The sequence below is a fragment of the Protopterus annectens genome, chromosome 2.part1 (assembly GCF_019279795.1).
Source record: "Protopterus annectens isolate FY-2018-M chromosome 2.part1, PAN1.0, whole genome shotgun sequence".
Lineage (NCBI taxonomy): Eukaryota > Metazoa > Chordata > Ceratodontiformes > Protopteridae > Protopterus > Protopterus annectens.
The window spans coordinates 903,039,679-903,058,983 of record NC_056729.1 but is presented as its reverse complement, the minus strand read 5'-3'; positions in this window follow the sequence as shown (position 1 = coordinate 903,058,983).

Sequence of the window (19,305 nt, the reverse complement as noted above, 5' to 3'; positions counted from 1 at the left end):
ACATGCTCGTAGGCCACTCCTCGGTGTAGTACCGCTCGCCGTTTGCTCCATCCTTACGACGGGCGCCGTTTTGCGATTCACTATTATCTGCCTCATTTGCATGGAATTGACTACTAATACATGGTTACGGGCGCCGACACCGCCACCACTCCTTGACAACCATTGCGCTGGGGTTGCAGCTTTACATACATACTATGGTGTGTGGTGGCTGTGCAGCTGATTTGTGTTCTACTGCTCTTTTAGGACATTGTCATATTATTTCATTGCTTTACAACTTCTGTGCACATATCCCGGGGTCTGCTGTTCTTTCTACATACGTGCCATTTATGTCATTTTTACATTTTGTGCATATTTTCTTTGGACATTCTCGGTGCCTTTCCACATTGGCATATTGCACCTATATGATACCTGACTTTGACAGCCTTCCGTTACTCCTCCGGTATGTTTGGGTAAATGTAAACCGTTTTTGGTTTACATTGCCGCGTCTTACGCTACGCGCCACTGTGGATCGCTATTTGCCCTCATTTGCATGGTGCAATACCGCACACAGTGTGTTTTGCATACCTACGCCGGGGGCGGGGACGGTCCGGCGCACGCCGGTAGTGCACGTGGAATTCATTCATACCTGAATCGCTAAGCAGCCATATTTGGCGTTATAACGCCGACGCTATGCTGGCGCCTGGCGCAAGGTTCATAAATCCCGGGGATAAATTATAATTAATTGTAATAATTTATCAGAGGTCAGGATCATAGCCTTGGTTCTTTGTTTTTTGTACTTTTTATTTTATTCATATATTATTCATGAGTACTGATAGTTTACTGATTCTCATTGGTTAACTTTGGGTATAAATTTGTATATTTTATTATATTCTATATGTCTGTTACTTTTACACTGAGGAAGGCATGTTTATGCCGAAACCGGTTTGTAACTTTTGCCAATAAAGTCGGAATTTTCACCATCTGTTTTTGGCTTATGTTCAACTGCGAATTTGCTGGCTAACTGTGTTAGTTTGTGGTACTTTCCAGCCGTGCATCACCCACGTGCACAGCAATTGGTTTTGCCTTAGTATGCAATATAACATAACTAAGCCCACTAAAACTAGTATGATTAATTATTACATTGACTCATTTAGGAAAATTATTAATGCAAATATAGATTTTAAAATCTGGTTTGATCCTTTTATACCATACATAGTTACAAAGAGTTATCCACATAAAATATACAGAGAAATAATTAATTCCTGGGAAGAGAAAGGATTTGTTTGTTGGTTTCAATGTATCAAAAAATGAAAGTTCTGGATATGCAAACAATAGAAACATACAAAATTCCACAACAAGATTGGCTAACTATGCAAAACATTCTGGCATATTCCCAAGATTTATGCATGATAATTAGTAATTCTTCATTTAAAGAAATATCTAACTTATGAAATACCTATATGAAATCATATGTAATGGATTATGACATAGGAGATAGTATTTTGAAATTTTACAAGATATTGATAAATTATAAAACAACACCCAAATCCTCATATTGGAAGTATATAACAAAAGGACACTCATTACAGCTAACTTAAGAAATTAAATCAAAAATTTTATTATCAATAAAACATACAGCCTTTACATGATAATGGAAAGTTTAATTGGAAATATTTGTATAGAGCATTCTTAACTCCAGATAGAATTACTAAAATTAATTCTTCCACAAAGCGAATATGTTGGGGGTGTGAGCAAATACACAATGCAGATTGGAATCAAATTTTTTTCGACTGTGTTAAAATTAAGCCATTTTGGAATGGTATTAAAACCTTTTACAAGCTTTATTTAATGAATTGTTTAACTTATATAAAGCTCTAGTATTATTAAATGTGTACAAAGTCCTCATTTGAATGAGGCAAATATCTATCTAGTATGGACAATACTATACTTATGGATGGTGCAGTGGTGCAGCGGTAGCATTGTTGCCTCATAGCAAGAGGTTCTTTGGTTCGATTCTTGGCTGGGGTGCCTTCTGTGCAGAGTCTGCATGTCTTCCCTGCACTTGTGTGGGTTTCCTCTGGGTGCTCCGGTTTTCTCCCACGTTACAAAGACATGCATCTGGAGCCTTTCTCCCCAGGCCTCTGCTGAAAATTGGCTTCATTCCAAGTTGGACTTTCCCGGTTAACAAATGTTACATAAATAAATAAATACATAAATAAATAAATAAAATACTTGCAATCTCAAGGAAGTGTATAACAAGAACATGGAATACAAGCACAATACCTTTGGAAGACTTCTACAGCCTGCTGAAGACAACAGCATTGTTGGAAATTCAAATTAAAGAATTAAGGATTCATCCTAAGCCATTTATTAACAATCCATGGAAAAAAGGTCTCATCATTGACTGACACTTTACAATAACGGAACAGATACACTCTGATAACTGGATTGTTATACCTATAATGTAATTGTATAGTGTCAGACTGGTGTACATAGTTATTAAGATATTATATACAAATACTATGGAATTTATTCAACTGTATTTGAAAAATAAAAAATGTTTGAGAAAAAGAAAACAGGTATTAACTCACTTTATCTTTTATTTACTGAAGGATTTGAAGCATGAAACTTGAATATTTGGTATTAAAGAATGATTGTAATCATTTATGAATTTCCTGGGAAGGGAAAAAGGACACACTGTATACATTCTAACAACAGGGACAGGTATGGGGTGTTAGTGCATGTGTATGTATGTGTGTGTGTGTGTGTGTGTGTGTGTGTGTGTGTGTGTGTGTGTGTGTGTGTGTGTGTGTGTGTGTGTGTGTGTGTGTGTGTGTGTGCATTTTACTGTGTATGAATGACTGGGGAGGGGGCTGCATCTGTTACCATCATGCAACCACTACCACTGTTATATACCACTATATATGGATGACTTGCCACAGCTAACAGAGATTCAGATAAATGGGTATCAGCTAATTATGAGGTATTTCCTCATTGCAGCTAACATCTATCTTAAGTACAAATAACTGCATCTAGAAGTAAGGACTATTTTCCACAGCCCTTAACATTATTTTACAATCTCTAGGAAAGTCTTTTATAATAGTTTAGAAGTCCTCCATTCAAACTTGTACCTCCATTTATCTGTATAACAAGTGGTGAATTTGTCATATGGGGATGTTGCCAAACTAATTTATAGGGTGTGAAATGTTTTAAGTTTCTGTGGCGCTCATGCTTTTCTTAGCAGCATAGGACTGTTTCAACACATTTATTAATAAACAGATTTTATGCATATTCATCTCAGTCTTTCAATTTATGCTCTTGTATTCTCTGTATGTGAATTTACCCCATAAACAACTTTTGTTGATTTTTTCTTAAGAAAGACTTGTAAGATGTTTATGGTTTAATATCTGAATCAGAGATATTAATAATTATCATATTTAATAAGGGCATTTTAAATATGGCAAAGTGCACTCATAACATTCAGTTTCAGGTATGTTGTATGAACAGAGATATTTCTCTGAATTAAATTATGAAAGTATTATCAGTCGTAATGAAAATCCTGTTAGAAATGTTTGCAAACAATTTACTGCATGTTTTATCTCACAAGAAAATCAGCTTTTACGCAACATTTGAACTTTTTAGCAGTAGAATTGATAGCAAAATATAGTATAAAGTAATTACAAGAAACCATGCTACAGCTACAAAAATATTACAAAGCGACAATACTGTCTCTCCTGAGGAGCCCCCATCCAGCTGGACACTTATCGTGTCCTTATACTATACTCTCTGTCCTCTCTGTCACAGCTGCTGCCATTCAGCATGAGTACCCAGTGCTGTGCAGAGGTACATTACCAGATGTGTTGTCTTCTTTCACTCAGCCGGTAACACAGCTCAATGTGTTTTTCAGTGAATTCTTGTTACTGCTTTGCTCATCTTCACATGGACTGCTGTAATATGCAGCAGTAGCTTTCGTCACGATAAATTAGACTTCATAACATGCTGACTGTGATGAGTAATTTCATTTAAATTGCTAGCATAAAGCATTTCCCTGTCAAATGTAAGGAGTGCTAGCATGCCCACCCCTGCACATCCTGGAGCAGATTAGACGACTGCATACTATGCTGGTGCACGGAACTTGCAATACCCGTAGTGCCATGACTGTAAGCTAGTGACACTTTCGCCTGGTGTATCATTGTTGCCCAATGTTACATGTCATGGAATGTTCATATGTGCAGCCAAGTGCATCAAGCTGCCATTTTACTCTTTGTGAAGATCAGTAATTGCAAATGACAGCTTTAGTGTTGGTTTCAGCAGGGCTCTTGCCTGGTGCAAGTTTGAGGGCAGTATTTTTCCTGAATCTGTTGCACACAGAGCATTAGGTGCATTGGCTTGGCATTTATGACGAGCGGACAAGGTGATCCGCTGTGGCGACCCCTAACCAGGAAAAGCCGAAAGAGAGAGAGAGAGAGATTATCTAAAGAAGACACACCAGCAGTTTAACAAGATGGTGAGTCATGCCACTGGCATCATCTGTTCTGTTAAGTAGTGGAGCCATCACAATAGTGATCTGTTGTGGCACTCCCTGGACCTGCTTCACACGGTGAGAGAGAGGTTAGGGAAAGTGTACAAAACTTAATCATTGTACATATGCATTTTTTCACAATTACCTGTTTGTTTCCTTTTTATTTATTTATTTTTTAATTTTTAACATTTGTTTACTGGGAAAGTCCGACTTGGAACATAGCCATTTTTCAGTGGAGGCCCAGGGAGGAACGCTCCAAATGCATGTCTTTGTAACATGGGAAGAAATCGGAGCACCAGGAGGAAAGCCACATGAATGCAGGAAGGACATGCAGACTCCACACAGAAGGCACTCCAGCCAAAAATCAAACTGCAGAACCTCTTGCTGTGAGGCAACAATGCCACCACTGCACCGTCCACTGTTTCTTCTATTAATACGTTCACAACATATTGAATACTTTCTACTTTCTTTCACAACAGCTGAAGAATTTGAGTTTTGACTCTTCCTGCAGCAGGACTGCACTGGTATGATTGCATTTCTATCTATAATATACATGTATATTAATGTTTTTTTTAATTTGTTTCTCTGTCTGTTCTTAGTTATCCTTCTATAGGTCCAGCTATGACACTGAAATGAGGTGGCCAGTGATGCACCTGGTGCTGGGTCAGCACTGGTTACCTGACCTGCTTTTCATCTACTGTATGGAGTTCACTCTGCTGAATTTGAGCTGGGGGGATCACTAGTCACCTCTTCTTAGAATGAATCAGAGGCATCCCGTCATAGCTACTCACAGTTGGGTGCAGAGGCTTGTTGTGCCAAAGGTATATATGCAATTGGATGCCCAGATCAGGACCACAGAGGGCCCTCTCCCATGGATAGTGCAGGTGTGTGACAGGCCATCCTAGCTATTAGGCAACCATTCTGTTAACAATGGAGGTCACTGAAGTCTTTCAGGTCTCTGTTCAGGACCATTCAGACAGGTCACCTTTACCCAACCTTATTCTCATCACTGTGTCCCCTTCCCATACCCTATTTGTAGTTCTGTCTTCCTCATCACCAAATGTCCTTTTGTATGCCTGAATCCTTCTACTGTTATTCCTTTCTTATGTATTTATTCCTCCCCTGTCTGTCTATGCCTATGTTTCATGCCTGTCTGTCCACCACATTTACCTTGCCTAGTCCCTATTTACCCCAAACACTCCTCATTATCTCCCTCAACTGCCCTTTCAAGAAAAAAAAAAAAAAAAAAAAAAAAAAAATATATATATATATATATATATATATAAATATATATGGATCTACTTTAAATTCTTGAAAAGCTAAAACATCGAGTTGTAAAACATCAAGATGGAACGTCCAGATTGCCATATGTTTTCATCTTGAAAGGAGTCAGTTGGCCTGTGTGGTGAACTTTGCCCTTCTCTGCACTATAGTGAAATCTCAGAGTTGGTATATTTACTTGGGGAGGTGTGGGGGGCTTCCCCCCACATGGGGGAGAAGGTTGTTTTTTATGTTTTCTTGGCCGATTGTTTAATACCAGGGGAAATTTATGATGATCTGGATGTTCGTGAATATAAACCTTTGTCATTTCCGTCACACCATTTTGCAACTCGACATTATGGTACTTTATTATTTTGACATAGATCCATATATATATATATATATGTATATATATATATATATATATATATATATATATATATATATATATATATATATATATACCCATAGTACCATTGTGTGTTTTTCTCGGCCTGCTATTCCCCCTTTTTTCCTTTTCTATCTTCTGCTTTCCTTCTTATTTACATGATGAAATATGCTTGCAGTTTGCTGTTTTGGTCCATTTTGGCTTGATAACAGTACCTGTGTTGCAGCTATGAGCCACTTTTTTTACATTTATGAGCGTACATAGTGCCATAATTACAGTCTCACTTTTCAATGATGTTGATCACATGAGTTATCATACATGGCACCTTCCCTACAGTTCTGCAGCAAAACTGTTGCCTCTAATGTGACATGATTAATTTACTTAACATCCCTTTTTTGGCAATACCAAAACTATGCCTATCGTCATACATAGCCAAGCAGCTATAGTGCACATTGTGCTATAGAAACTGTGATAGAAGGTTTCTGAACACCCCCCCCCCATATCTTTATAGTAATAGGAAGAAAATGGAAAATTACTGACTGCATGAAACCAAAGAATCATGAAAATAACCTCTCCGAAGTGCAGTAGCCCAAAGGAACACTCGATGCTGCTTAAAAACTTCCAAGCTTTTAATGTCACACAGAAAATAAACACGTAAACGCGTTTTAAAATCACAAACACTTCTCATGAAAATAACCACACTTACATCTTGAGAAATAAATGCCATCCAAAAGAAAGGGCCAATGCATAAAATATGACCAATAAAATAATTTCAGGAATAAAAACGTTCCGTCTGTCCCCATTACATCACTGAAGCTGATGCTTGAATGGTAATTATTTCCACTCTCAAAGGAGCACCAGTAATCTGTGTGTAATACTAGCAGCCATATAAAAAACATTATTTTCTAAAACCATCTCAAAGTAAGATATTACAGTGATTTTATGAGTTGAAAAATGACTCTTTCTTTCTTTCTCTCACTAAGGTTCATGCCCATGCTAAGGACTTGAGACAATTTCATAGCTAGAAATCACGTAAACTTCATAGTCCATTTCACCCATGTACTAGTATGACCTGGATTGAATGATTCAGGGTAAGGGCCACAGCTATGTGACTGTGTGCAATGTTCGACCTACTTCTTACATTAATTAATTTGCATTGTGTAGTTGTGCAGCAATGAACTCTCAAGCATTGCTTGTAATTTCTCAATGAACAAATGCATTTCAATGAAGTTCCAATGCAGTCTGGAATTAAAATAATTGGATGGATTGGTTTGTAGACTATAATTACATTTTCTTTCATCTTTTTATGTAGTAGGAAATGAAGATCAGTACCAGAAATTCTTGAGCTACTTTCTCACAACTTCTGTTACTTCTTTAATGAACACTTTAATTTGTATAGCAAATAGTCTATTCACAATAATTCTAGCAAGGGTGAAAGGGTGACAAATACACTTGTTATATTCTTATATCTTTAAACATAAGAATGAAGAGTCTTAATTGAAAAGGTGACACATTCTCACAGAGTAATAATTGAAAGCCACAGTCCTTGGAAAGACCGATATAATTTTTTTTCCATTAAACATATTCTATTATTTTCAGGAAAACATATACCTACTTACAGGCCAGGAATGTTATAGACAAGTGAAAACAGATATAAATAAAAATGGTTGCAATACTGTTGCTTTTCAAATTCTTATATATACTATCATAGCCTTCACAGAATGAATATGTACTCATAGCTCCATAAGCCTGTGTTGTTTAAATTCTTATTTAAGTGATTGCGTACTTCATAGAATGGTTATTTAGCTATTGATACATACATTTACATCTGCCAAAGATAAGAAGTAAATTATATTCTGTAGTCCACATCTGTAATTTATTGATTTTTGCTTTAAATCTTTGACAGGAAAAGTATTGCTTGTAAATGAAACAACTACATACCAGAAGTAACAGCATACAGTTAAGTACATAGAAGGCAGACTAGTCAATAGATGGCTTAATAAAAGTGCAAAAGCTATTTTATCTGCCATGATACCTTGTGGTGTTTTACTCTTCAGAATTTTAACTGTATATTCTGTTATCAAGCCAGTCCTAACACCATTTCAAAATACAGACACATTCCTGAAGTTTCACAAATGATAAATTTGTGATTGCAGCCAAGTCAACACTGTTTGCTACCCATGTGTGAGAAGCCCCAAGACTCAGTGCGATTGCATCCTACCCATGTGTGACAAGACCCAACACTCAGTGCAAGTCCATGCTACCCATGTGTGACAAGCCCCAAGGCTCAGTGCAATTGCATGCTACCCATGTATGACAAGCCCCAAAGCTTAGTGCAATTGCATGCTATCCATGTGGGATAAGCCCCAAGGCTCAGTGTGATTGCATGCTACCCATGTGTAATAATCTCCAAGCCTTAGCACGACTGCACGGTACCCATGTGTGATAAGTCCCAAGGCTCAGTGTGATTGCATGCTACCCATATGTGACAAGCCCCAATGCTCAGTGCAATTGCATGTTACCCATAATTGACAAGCCCATAGCCTCAGTGCAATTGCATGCTACCCATGTGCGACAAGCTCCAAGGATCTGTGCGATTGCATGCTACCCATGTGTGATAAGCCCCAAGGCTCAGTGCAATTGCATGTTATCCACATGTGACAAGGTCCAAGGTTCAGAGCAATTGCATGCTACCCATGTGAGATAAGCTCCATGGCTTAGAGTGATTGCATGCTACCATTGTGTGATAAGCCCCAAGGCTCAGTGTGATTGCATGCTACCCAAGTGTGACAAGCCCCAAAGCTCAGTGTGATTGCATGCTACCCATGTGTGACAAGTCCCAAAGCTCAGTGTGATTGCATGCTACCCATGTGTGATAACCCCAAAGCTAAGTGCGATTGCATGCTACCCATGTGTGATAAGCCCCAAGGCCCAGTGCAATTGCATGCTACCCACATGTGACACGGTCCAAGGTTCAGAGCAATTGCATGCTACCCATGTGAGATAAGCTCCATGGCTTAGAGTGATTGCATGCTACCATTGTGTGATAAGCCTCAAGGCTCAGTGTGATTGCATGCTACCCATGTGTGATAACCCCAAAGCTAAGTGCGATTGCATGCTACCCATGTGTGATAACCCCAAAGCTCAGTGTGATTGCATGCTACCCATGTGTGATAACCCCAAAGCTCAGTGCGATTGCATGCTACCCATGTGTGATAACCCCAAAGCTCAGTGCGATTGCATGCTACCATTGTGTGATAAGCCCCAAGGCTCAGTGCGATTGCATGCTACCCATGTGAGATAAGCTCCATGGCTTAGAGTGATTGCATGCTACTATTGTGTGATAAGTCCCAAGGCTCAGTGTGATTGCATGCTACCCAAGTGTGACAAGCTCCAAAGCTCAGTGTGATTGCATGCTGCCCATGTGTGATAACCCCAAAGCTCAGTGCGATTGCATGCTGCCCATGTGTGATAACCCCAAAGCTCAGTGTGATTGCATGCTAGCAAGCCAGTGTACCAAATGAGCTGCTCCTTGTAGTGCCTGCAGCAAGGACTCACAGAAAATTATTTTAAAACAATCCATGACCAACGTAAAGTACAAGCAGCAAATGGGAAACAATGATTGCACACAAGCTTCCAGTTTAGATGGTGAAAAACAATATACACAAATGGTAATACTAAGGAGCTGAGCAAATGTTGTAACTCAAGGCTAAATATATGCAGAACAGTGACGCATGCAACAGAGTAAGGCTGAGTAATAATGGATGACCGTATAGTTGAAAGTAGGGCAAAGATAACAGAAAATTGGAGAAGTCCACAAAGGGAACTGGTGAACATGGCAGGGATGCAGAACACAATGCAAAGGGGGGGGGGGGTTGACACATGCATGCAAATATATAGAAATCCTTGAACATAGACAATGTGAAACTCAGACACAATATTAGGGATACAGTAAAGTAACATGATGTACCAACCTACAACAGTCCTGACATAATCACAGTTTATTTTAGCAGTATACCTGTACTACAATGGAAAAATACTGAACAGAATATAAACCCTAAGGGGATTTGAACACATCACTTTGTTCAGTAACATTTTCATAAACACAGCTTTAATGAAGGTGAGACACTGAAGAATGCCTATTGAAGGGTCAGAGAAACATATCAGGGATCAAATCAGGAGAATTTTACACAAGAAAAGACTGGAGACAACACTCAAAAGCAAACTTCAAGACTTTCGATCCCAAGTCTCTTTACACTGATATGCTTATAAACACAGTATTAATAAGGTGAGGCATTGCAGAATTTCACGAAAGACTATGGAAAATGGCTCCCTATTGAAATGTAGCACTCAAAATGCCGAGTGCCAACAAGTTGAAAAAAAAAAGACCAAAACTATATTACGAGTGAATTTTTGAACATCTCTCTTCTCCTTTAAACTTCTTATTTGCATGGGGGGAAGCCCTTCTGCACCCCTGATGTGCAGACAATCCCCCCACACCCCCCAAAACTTATATATACCATCTATGAGATCACCATACCTCTGAGGAAGGGAATATTGTTAGAAACTGTAATCGTGCATATAGTATATATAAATTCATTTTCTCAGCCAGTCTCCGTGTTTTGAGACTCACTCTAACTGATCTCGACACTTCAAATGGTTACCCAGGAAAATACTCATCAGGGAAATGTTACATATGCACATATCAAAGGCAGAAACATAAAATAAAAATATAACCATAAGACTAAATTACTGGTCATTGTAATATATGAGAATCTTACATTTGATCAGCATATTCTTCAAAGGATTAAAAAGGCTCATCATAAATTGGCTCTCTTTACAGGTCAAAACAGTACTTTACCAATCCAACAAGAAAATCCCGAGCATCATCATATGTGCTTCCAACCCTCTTATATGCTTCACCTGTCCTTACAAACCTAAGTTCTACACTAAAATCCAAACTAGCCTCCTGTTATAAAAAGTAGCTAAATGTGATACCAGCATTGCAAACTGAGCTCACCACTGCCAAGCCTTAGAACAGCTAAACAGGTTAGAGCTTAACAACTACATATCATACTCTCAGCTAGTTATGGCATACAAACTGATTTATTATCCTGAACAATGTCCTACATGCCCTACTCCCCCAAAAACCTCACCTCAGGTTTTGTGCCCACTGAGTGGCGCACAGCTACAGTTATCCCACTCCACAAGGGGGGATCCACCTTGGATCACGGAAACTACCGTCCCATCAGTCTGACAAGCCTTATCTGCAAGGCCATGGAGCGTATTATCATGGAACTTATAAACAAAGATATTGGCAACCTTCAAACACTGGACCCCACCCAGTTTGGGTTCGTGAAGGGCCGATCTTGTCTCCTGAACTTGACTGACTTCTTTGAATTAGTCTCCAGAGCCAGGGATAAGGGAAAGGTGGTCCACACAGCCTATCTAGACCTTGCCAAGGCCTTTGACACCATCCCCCACTCTGGAATCATAGATAAACTTACTAAGTTGGGCATTAATCCCTACGTCACCCAATGGGTTGCTAACTGGCTTACTGATAGAACCCACACTGTAAAAGTAGCCGACTCCAAATCCAGCTCCAGACAAGTGACAAGTGGAGTACCTCAGGGTTCAGTCCTGGGACCGCTCTTGTTTGGCATCTACTTCTCTGAAGTACAGGCCATCACTAAGGGACTCTGGATAACAAAGTTTGCAGATGACTGCAAACTGGGAGCCATTATTGAATCCCCAAATGATGTGGATACTCTACAAAAGGGCCTTACAGAAACAGATGCTTGGTGCCAGAGCCATGGGCTCAAGCTCAATGCCAAGAAATGTATAGTCATCCCCTTTGGGAAAAAACATGTATCCGTGAATTACCATATAGGTGGCAGTACACTAAACACTGAAAGTTTGATAAGAGACTTAGGGACACAGGTGGACAGTGGTCTCACCTTCGATAACCACATCGCCACAACAGTCAGGAAATCCTTCTATGTGGCACACCTCATCACTAAGGGCTTTTCATCCAGAAAAAAGGAGGTCATTGTCCCTCATTAGACCCATTATAGAATACAATGTCCTGTTTGGTATGTACCTCTCAAGACATCTGCAACAACTGGAAAGGCCACAGAAATACCTCACTAAAAGAATCACAGGCCTAAAGCAGATGCCCTACGCTGACCACCTTAAAAAACTCCAGCTATACTCTGTCGCATATCGTCTACTCAGAGGCGATCTTTGCTTAACATACAAACTACCTTATAATCTGGGCAGAAGGGGGCATAGCTAGTAAAGGTTTTTCAGATGGCTTTTCAGCTGTTGGACATGCTACACTTAAAGAAATCCCAATCCCTCAGAGCCACACGCTCCAGGGATCTAAACCTTGTCATCACAATAAACAAAACATGCTGGAGGGATAGGTTACTGACCCAGAGACTCCCCAGACTCTGGAATAGATTGCCCATACATGTCAAGCAGAGTGCCTCTTTGGTCCTCTTCAAAAGGAACCTTGATGATTGGATGGGAGAAAGGAAATTCACCCCGGGGATCACGTCAGTCGCCCTGTTAGACAGGGCTCCAGGGAAGTAAATAGTGTGGGAAGAAATAGCCAGGGAATTGTTATGGCTAGGCTTGTATAGGCCCTAGGGCTGATAGCCTAGTACCAACCTATGAACCAACCTATGAACCTATAAAAAGGACCTCCATTCTGGTGATACATTTCTGCTAAGGACTACTAAAGCAATTAATTCATTGACGGACTCACTACACTGCTGTTACATCTCCAAACTCTGGAACACTATCCATATACAAGTAAAAATGATTAACAACCTTCCATGCTATAAAATCTAGCTCAAACAATACCTTTCCCAGTCCTGGTCATACTTAAGTTCATCACCAAGTTGAGACCGCTAGTGAAAGCACAAACATCTTTCTGCTTATTGTGACAATTAAGAGATATTGCCAGCTATGTCAGAAGTAGGGCAGTGGATGTGTAACATATTCCAGCACAGCAAGCTGGAATTTAGTAAAGAATTATATGTTATTTGAATATCAAACTGATTTGCACAGATGCTTGTGTTTAAAAATGCTTTTGTAAATCTGCTTGTGTTAAAAATGTGCCAACAGTGTGCCCCGCTGGTCAGAAAAGGAAATACACATGTATTTTTGTAACTGTTTAAATGCATATGTTTGTGAGGATACTGGAAGAGAAAAGATTAATCTCAATCCAACTGACTTTGGAAAATAGTAAGACATTAAATTACTGAGGCTAGGTCATAAAGATGTTACCTTACAGTTGTCAGTGCAGCTACAGACAACAAGTCTGTATTAGGAAGCTTTCTGAATTGTCATTGGGGTGAACTAATTGCTACTTTGAAAGGGTGGAGGTTTGAACTTGTTGTATGACTTCCAGGAGCTGCAGCAGATCTTAACAAGGCTATCTGTATGAATATTACTGACACATAGGAGTTAATTCCAGGCAGCTTCTAGCCAAGGAGGGTGTTGCATGGGAACCAGAAGTCAGATGACCAGATGTATGTGATGTCATTCTGTAATCCATCACTAAAAATAATACTTAATACTAGATCACCTAGTATTAAGTATTATTTTTAGTGATGGATTACAGAATGACATCACATACATCTGGTCATCTGACTTCTGGTTCCCATGCAACACCCCCCTTTACTAGGTGAGACTGAAGTCTACTGCAGTGGTGGTGCTGCAGTAGCGTTGTCACCTCACAGTTAGACGTTGCCCGTTTGATTCTGAGATAGATCGTCTTTTGTGTGGTGACATGCGTGAATGGGCATTCCTTCATTGATGGTTGTGCATTAGGCCCGGCAAGCCAGCACGTATAAATCTACTGCCAATCGTTAGCGGACCAGAGTTCCGCTGTGGCGACCCCTAACTGAGAAAAGCCGAAAGACACAAACAAACAAACTAGGTGAGACTGAAGACTCAAAGCACTCTGATTTTGTAACCTGACAAAGAAGGATCTCTTACCTTCTTCATCTTGCCTTGCTCTAGTAAGTGACCAGGGAATAATAATTCTTTAGATCAGTCAAGAAAATATAGTGAGGATAGTTAAATATTGTTTTTTCTGTAACTATGTGAACCTGTACACCTGTGTTATTTTTAATATTTCCTGTGATTGAAACTCTGGTGTTTATTGTAAATAGATATTTGTTATTTTCATGTTCTTTTATTATTTATTATTAAATACATTTAAACGTTTCATTGTGGCTGGTCCTTTAGAGAATATTTTAACCTTTGAGAGTACTTATATTTATTGGCGACACTGGGGCTATTCCTGAAAGCCTGGCTGTTTGGTCAACATTACTATTTGTATTAATATTAATTTCACTCAGTAGAATCGGTTACCCTTTTAAGAGCCTTAAAGTAGCTGGCTTTGGAGTGTCTGGTGGAAGTGTAACTACCTTATAATCTGGGCAGAAGGGGGCATAGCTAATAAAGCTTTTCCAGATGGCTTTTCAGCCTTTCACAGGTGTGTGTGTGTGTGTGTGTGTGTGTGTGTGTGTGTGTGTGTGTGTGTGTGTGTGTGTGTGAAAATCGAATCCAAATGTATGTCTGTGTCAACTACTTGGAGCAGGGACACAAAGCACTGTTTTCACAGAGAGGGTGCTGGAGAACTTGGACAATCGGCTGAGGTCTCAACCCTATAGCGGTACCAGTGGGTAGTCTTACTGGGGAATTGAAGGGAGACAGGTAGACAAATCAGGACCCCAGACTGAGTGTGTTCCCTTTGTGCTCTTAAGGGAAATTGTGCTTGATTCACAGAGCAGTATCTTGGAAATACTGGGTTTATCCATTTTGTTCCACGTGAACTTCCCTCTCCTGTGCCAGTGGTGAAGATTCAGGCTTCTTGATTACTGGCCCATACTGGGGATGTCACACTTATCACTAACATTTTTTTCCTGCTCTGCTTGAATCATTACACCCCAAACAACTTTTTCTCATACATTTAAATTAATACATTCCTTTTAACCCCCCCTAAACAACACTTCTCATTTAGCTCTTTTACTGCCCCCATGTACTGCTCTACCCCTCTCATGCATCTCCTGTATGCCTAAATATCTATATAAATATCTATATAAACCATCTAGATACACCAGTCTGGAACAAGCAGTCTAAAGTGAACCAGTCCTATGATCTTTCAGTAATGTGCTATTACCAATATCTCTCTATACAATACTAATATCTCCCCTCCCGAGCTATATAATTTTATAACTTATATCACTTGAACTCTTTACAAACCTATACAATACTTAGAATCTCCCTTCCTACATAATGTCATAACTAAATTCATTATGTATCAACAACTCCTTGCAAACCTTTTCTTTACTCAAATGAAAGAATGCTAAACTTCTTTACAAAATGCTTCTTTTCTGAAGTATCAATCATTTACTTCTGCAAGATTTTAAAGGTGGAACAACTGCATAGAATTAAAATTGTTAATGTAAATACTTTGCCGTATATACCTGACCTTTAATTATGTTTGTTGTTTCATGAGAAATATAGCTGTTATTTTTCTGAAAACTAACTGAAATTCACTTTGCTAATATAAATGTACTGTGGTGGAGCTCTTCTCCCCAGGCCTCCACTGAAGATGGGCTATGCCCAGTCATACTTTCTTGGTCAACAAAGACAAATAAATAAATAAATATGTAAGAGGAAGTTAGGAAGGGTAGGTTATGTAGCCGGTAAAGAAAGACAAAACTAACTGGACGTGTGATACAGAGTGAGGGAGGGGAAACACAATGTTGAAAAAGATATTAGAAAAAAAAGATGGTTGGGGTGAGGACAAGGACAAATAAGGAAGGGGAAACACTAGGATGCAGGGGTATCATAGAGTGTTTGGAGATGCGGTTTCTGCCAGCTGAGACACAGTAGAAGGTTACTAGCCTCCCTGGATACTGTCACCAGTGGGTCCTAGATCAGATAAATTTACCAAAACAGCAGAGGCCACCAAAGCAGACACCCAAACAACTACCACCTCACGACCCAACACGTGCAACACATAGACCACACAGTCAGAGTGTCAAACAGTCACAGCCCTTAAGGCCAAACAAAATGCCAGACACACTTGTCATTGGTGATTCCATAGTCAGACACACTGACATCCCGCTCACCAGACTGAGTAAGGAGAAGGTCACAGTAAGCTGCCTGTCGGGCGCTAGAATCCGCCACATAACGCAAGCACTCAGGTCTCTCAACAGCAGGTACAAGTATGACTCAGTCATTGTCCACGCTGGTGTCAACGACCTGAGACGTACCTCCTTGGACTACATGAAAAGGGACATCGAGGAGCTCTCTGATTATGTAGCCCAGGCAGGTATGACCCTGACCTTGAGCAGTATCCTACCTTCACCTAGAATGATGCCACAATACAGTGATAAGATGATCAGCTTTAATAATTGGCTTAAATTCTGGTGTCATTCAAAGGGGATCCAATGTCTGTCTGCCTTGGATGACATGCTGGACAAGCCACGCTGCTTCGCAAGGGACGGCTTGCACCTGTCACCCCTGGGCTTCCGGATATTGGCAAAGGCTCTTGCCACCCCATAGTGCCTTTTTAGGCAAGGCTCAAATTCTAAACCTACCACCCTAGAACACCAAAAGGAAAAAACTAAGGGTAATGCTGCTCAATGCCAGAAGTCTCAATCTCAAGATGCACGCACTCGAGGCCCTTCTCAATATGGAGAACATCGATGTCTGTGCTGTGACAGAAACCTGGTTCAAGGCTCCTGAGAGCACCCCAGCACTAACAGGTTTCACCTCATATCATGCGTTCCGGCCCCAAAATGCGGACAACACCAAGACAGGAGGGGGGGTGTCCATATTCATAAAGGACACCCACACCTCAAGGTTGGTGGCAACGCACGATGCATCGGAGACCATCCAGGTGCAATTAACCATAGGCAAGACTGCTCTGCAATTTGTAGCATGTTACAAGCCACCCTCTCAAACTCAGGAACCTCACATGGCCTTCCTGAAAACATTGGAGGGGATAAATGTATCTCCAAACACCATCATACTAGGTGACTTCAACTACCCCAGTATAGACTGGGAACACTACTCAAGCCCGAACACTCTAACCCAAAGATTCCTGGAGTTCATAAACTCAAATGCCATGGAACAACTAGTCACCATCCCCACAAGAGGAGAAAACATACTTGATCTCATCATCACGAACATGGGATCAAAATGTTCAACACCGGAAGTATACCTCTCACTGGTGAGATCAGATCATAAACTAATCTCGCTGGAGGTCCTCATCCCGCCCCCACCTGAAAAAAAAAGACCACAGTGAAAAACTTCTCAAAAGCCGATTTCACACTTCTAAAAACTAGTGTGGTCTCCTTTAAGGCCCCTGAGCCAGTGGTAAACATTACTCAAACCGCTGAATCACTTACAAATGCCTTCTACCAGCACCTACAGGACTGCATGGATCAGGCAATCCCAAACAAAACTAAGACACTCTGTACCAAAGGCAAGCGTCCAGTCTGGTGGACCCCAGCCATAAACAAGCTCTACAACAAAAGGAGGACGCTACTACAAGATAGAGCAAAATCCTTGAAAGGTAAGACACCTTTGATCATTATAAGTAAAAAACTAAGAGCTCTCATAAAATCATCCAAGGCAAATTTTGAGAGAAAAATCGCCAAGGACTCTAAAGACAATCATAAGGCCTTCTTTAGCTATGTTAGAAACCTAGGAGGAAACTCCCAGATATGCTCAGAATTAGTTCAAAATGATGTGAAAATTACTGAACCTACACACATTGCTAACATACTGGCTGACAGGTTCAGTGCAAACTTCTCCCCAAAAGGAGAGATATCTATTCCAGAGGATTGTAGCCCCCAAACATCTCCAACGCCCAGGTGAGAACTGCCCTCACTAAGGCAAAAACACAGCATCCATGGGACCGGATGGTGTCCCCGGCTGTGTGCTTCATGAACTCAACGAGGAATTAAACCCACAGTTAGGACAGCTGTTTAATCTTAGCCTCACCTCAGGATACGCCCAAGGAGTGGCGACGGCGACTGTGGTCCCACTTCATAAGGGCGGTGCCTCCACAGACCCTGGAAATTACCGCCCCATTAGCTTGACAAGCCTTATCTGCAAAGCCATGGAGAGGATCATAATGGAACTCATAAATAAAGACATAGGGAACTTGCAGACTTTGGATCCAACCCAGTTTGGCTTTGTCAAAGGCAGATCCTGCCTCTTAAACTTGGTTGACTTTTTCGAGACAGTCACCAAGGCCATTGATGAGGGAAAGGCAGTCCATACAGCCTACCTCGACCTGGCAAAGGCCTTCGACACAATACCCCACTCAGGTATCATCGAAAAACTCATCAGCTTGAATGTAAACCCATACATCACAAGATGGGTTGCAAACTGGCTAAGTGGCAGAACCCACAGGGTCAGAGTTGCTGGAGCCATGTCAGACTCAAAGCCTGTCACAAGTGGTGTCCCACAGGGCTCAGTCCTGGGTCCACTCTTGTTCGGCATCTACTTTTCTGAAGTACAAGCAAACACAGGAGGGTTATGGCTGACAAAGTTTGCAGATGACTGCAAACTGGGCGCCATAGTCCAAAACACATCTGACACAGATATCCTCCAGAAGGGCCTCACAGAAACGGATAACTGGTGCCAGAGCCATGGCCTGAAGTTAAACGCCAAAATGCATAGTCATACCTTCGGGAAAAACAAGGTTACCACTAACTACCATATAGGTGGCAATCCACTGAGCACAGAAAAGGTCATCAGGGATCTGGGGACCCAAGTTGACAGTAGTCTTTCGTTTGACACTCATGTTGCTAAAGTAGTTAGGAAAACCTTCTATATCGCCCACCTGATCATGAAGGGATTCACATCTAGATCAAGGGAGGTCATCGCCCCTGTACTCATCACTCATTAGACCTATGATTGAGTACAATGCCCGTTCGAATGTATCTGACCAGACACCTGATGCAGCTTGAAAGGCCCCAAAAGTTCCTCACCAAAAGGATAAAGGGTCTCAAAATATGTCTTATGCTGCCCGACTGAAAGAACTCCAGCTTTATTCAGTCTCATACCGCTTGCTCAGAGGTGACCTGTGCCTGACATATAAGGCCATGTCAAACCC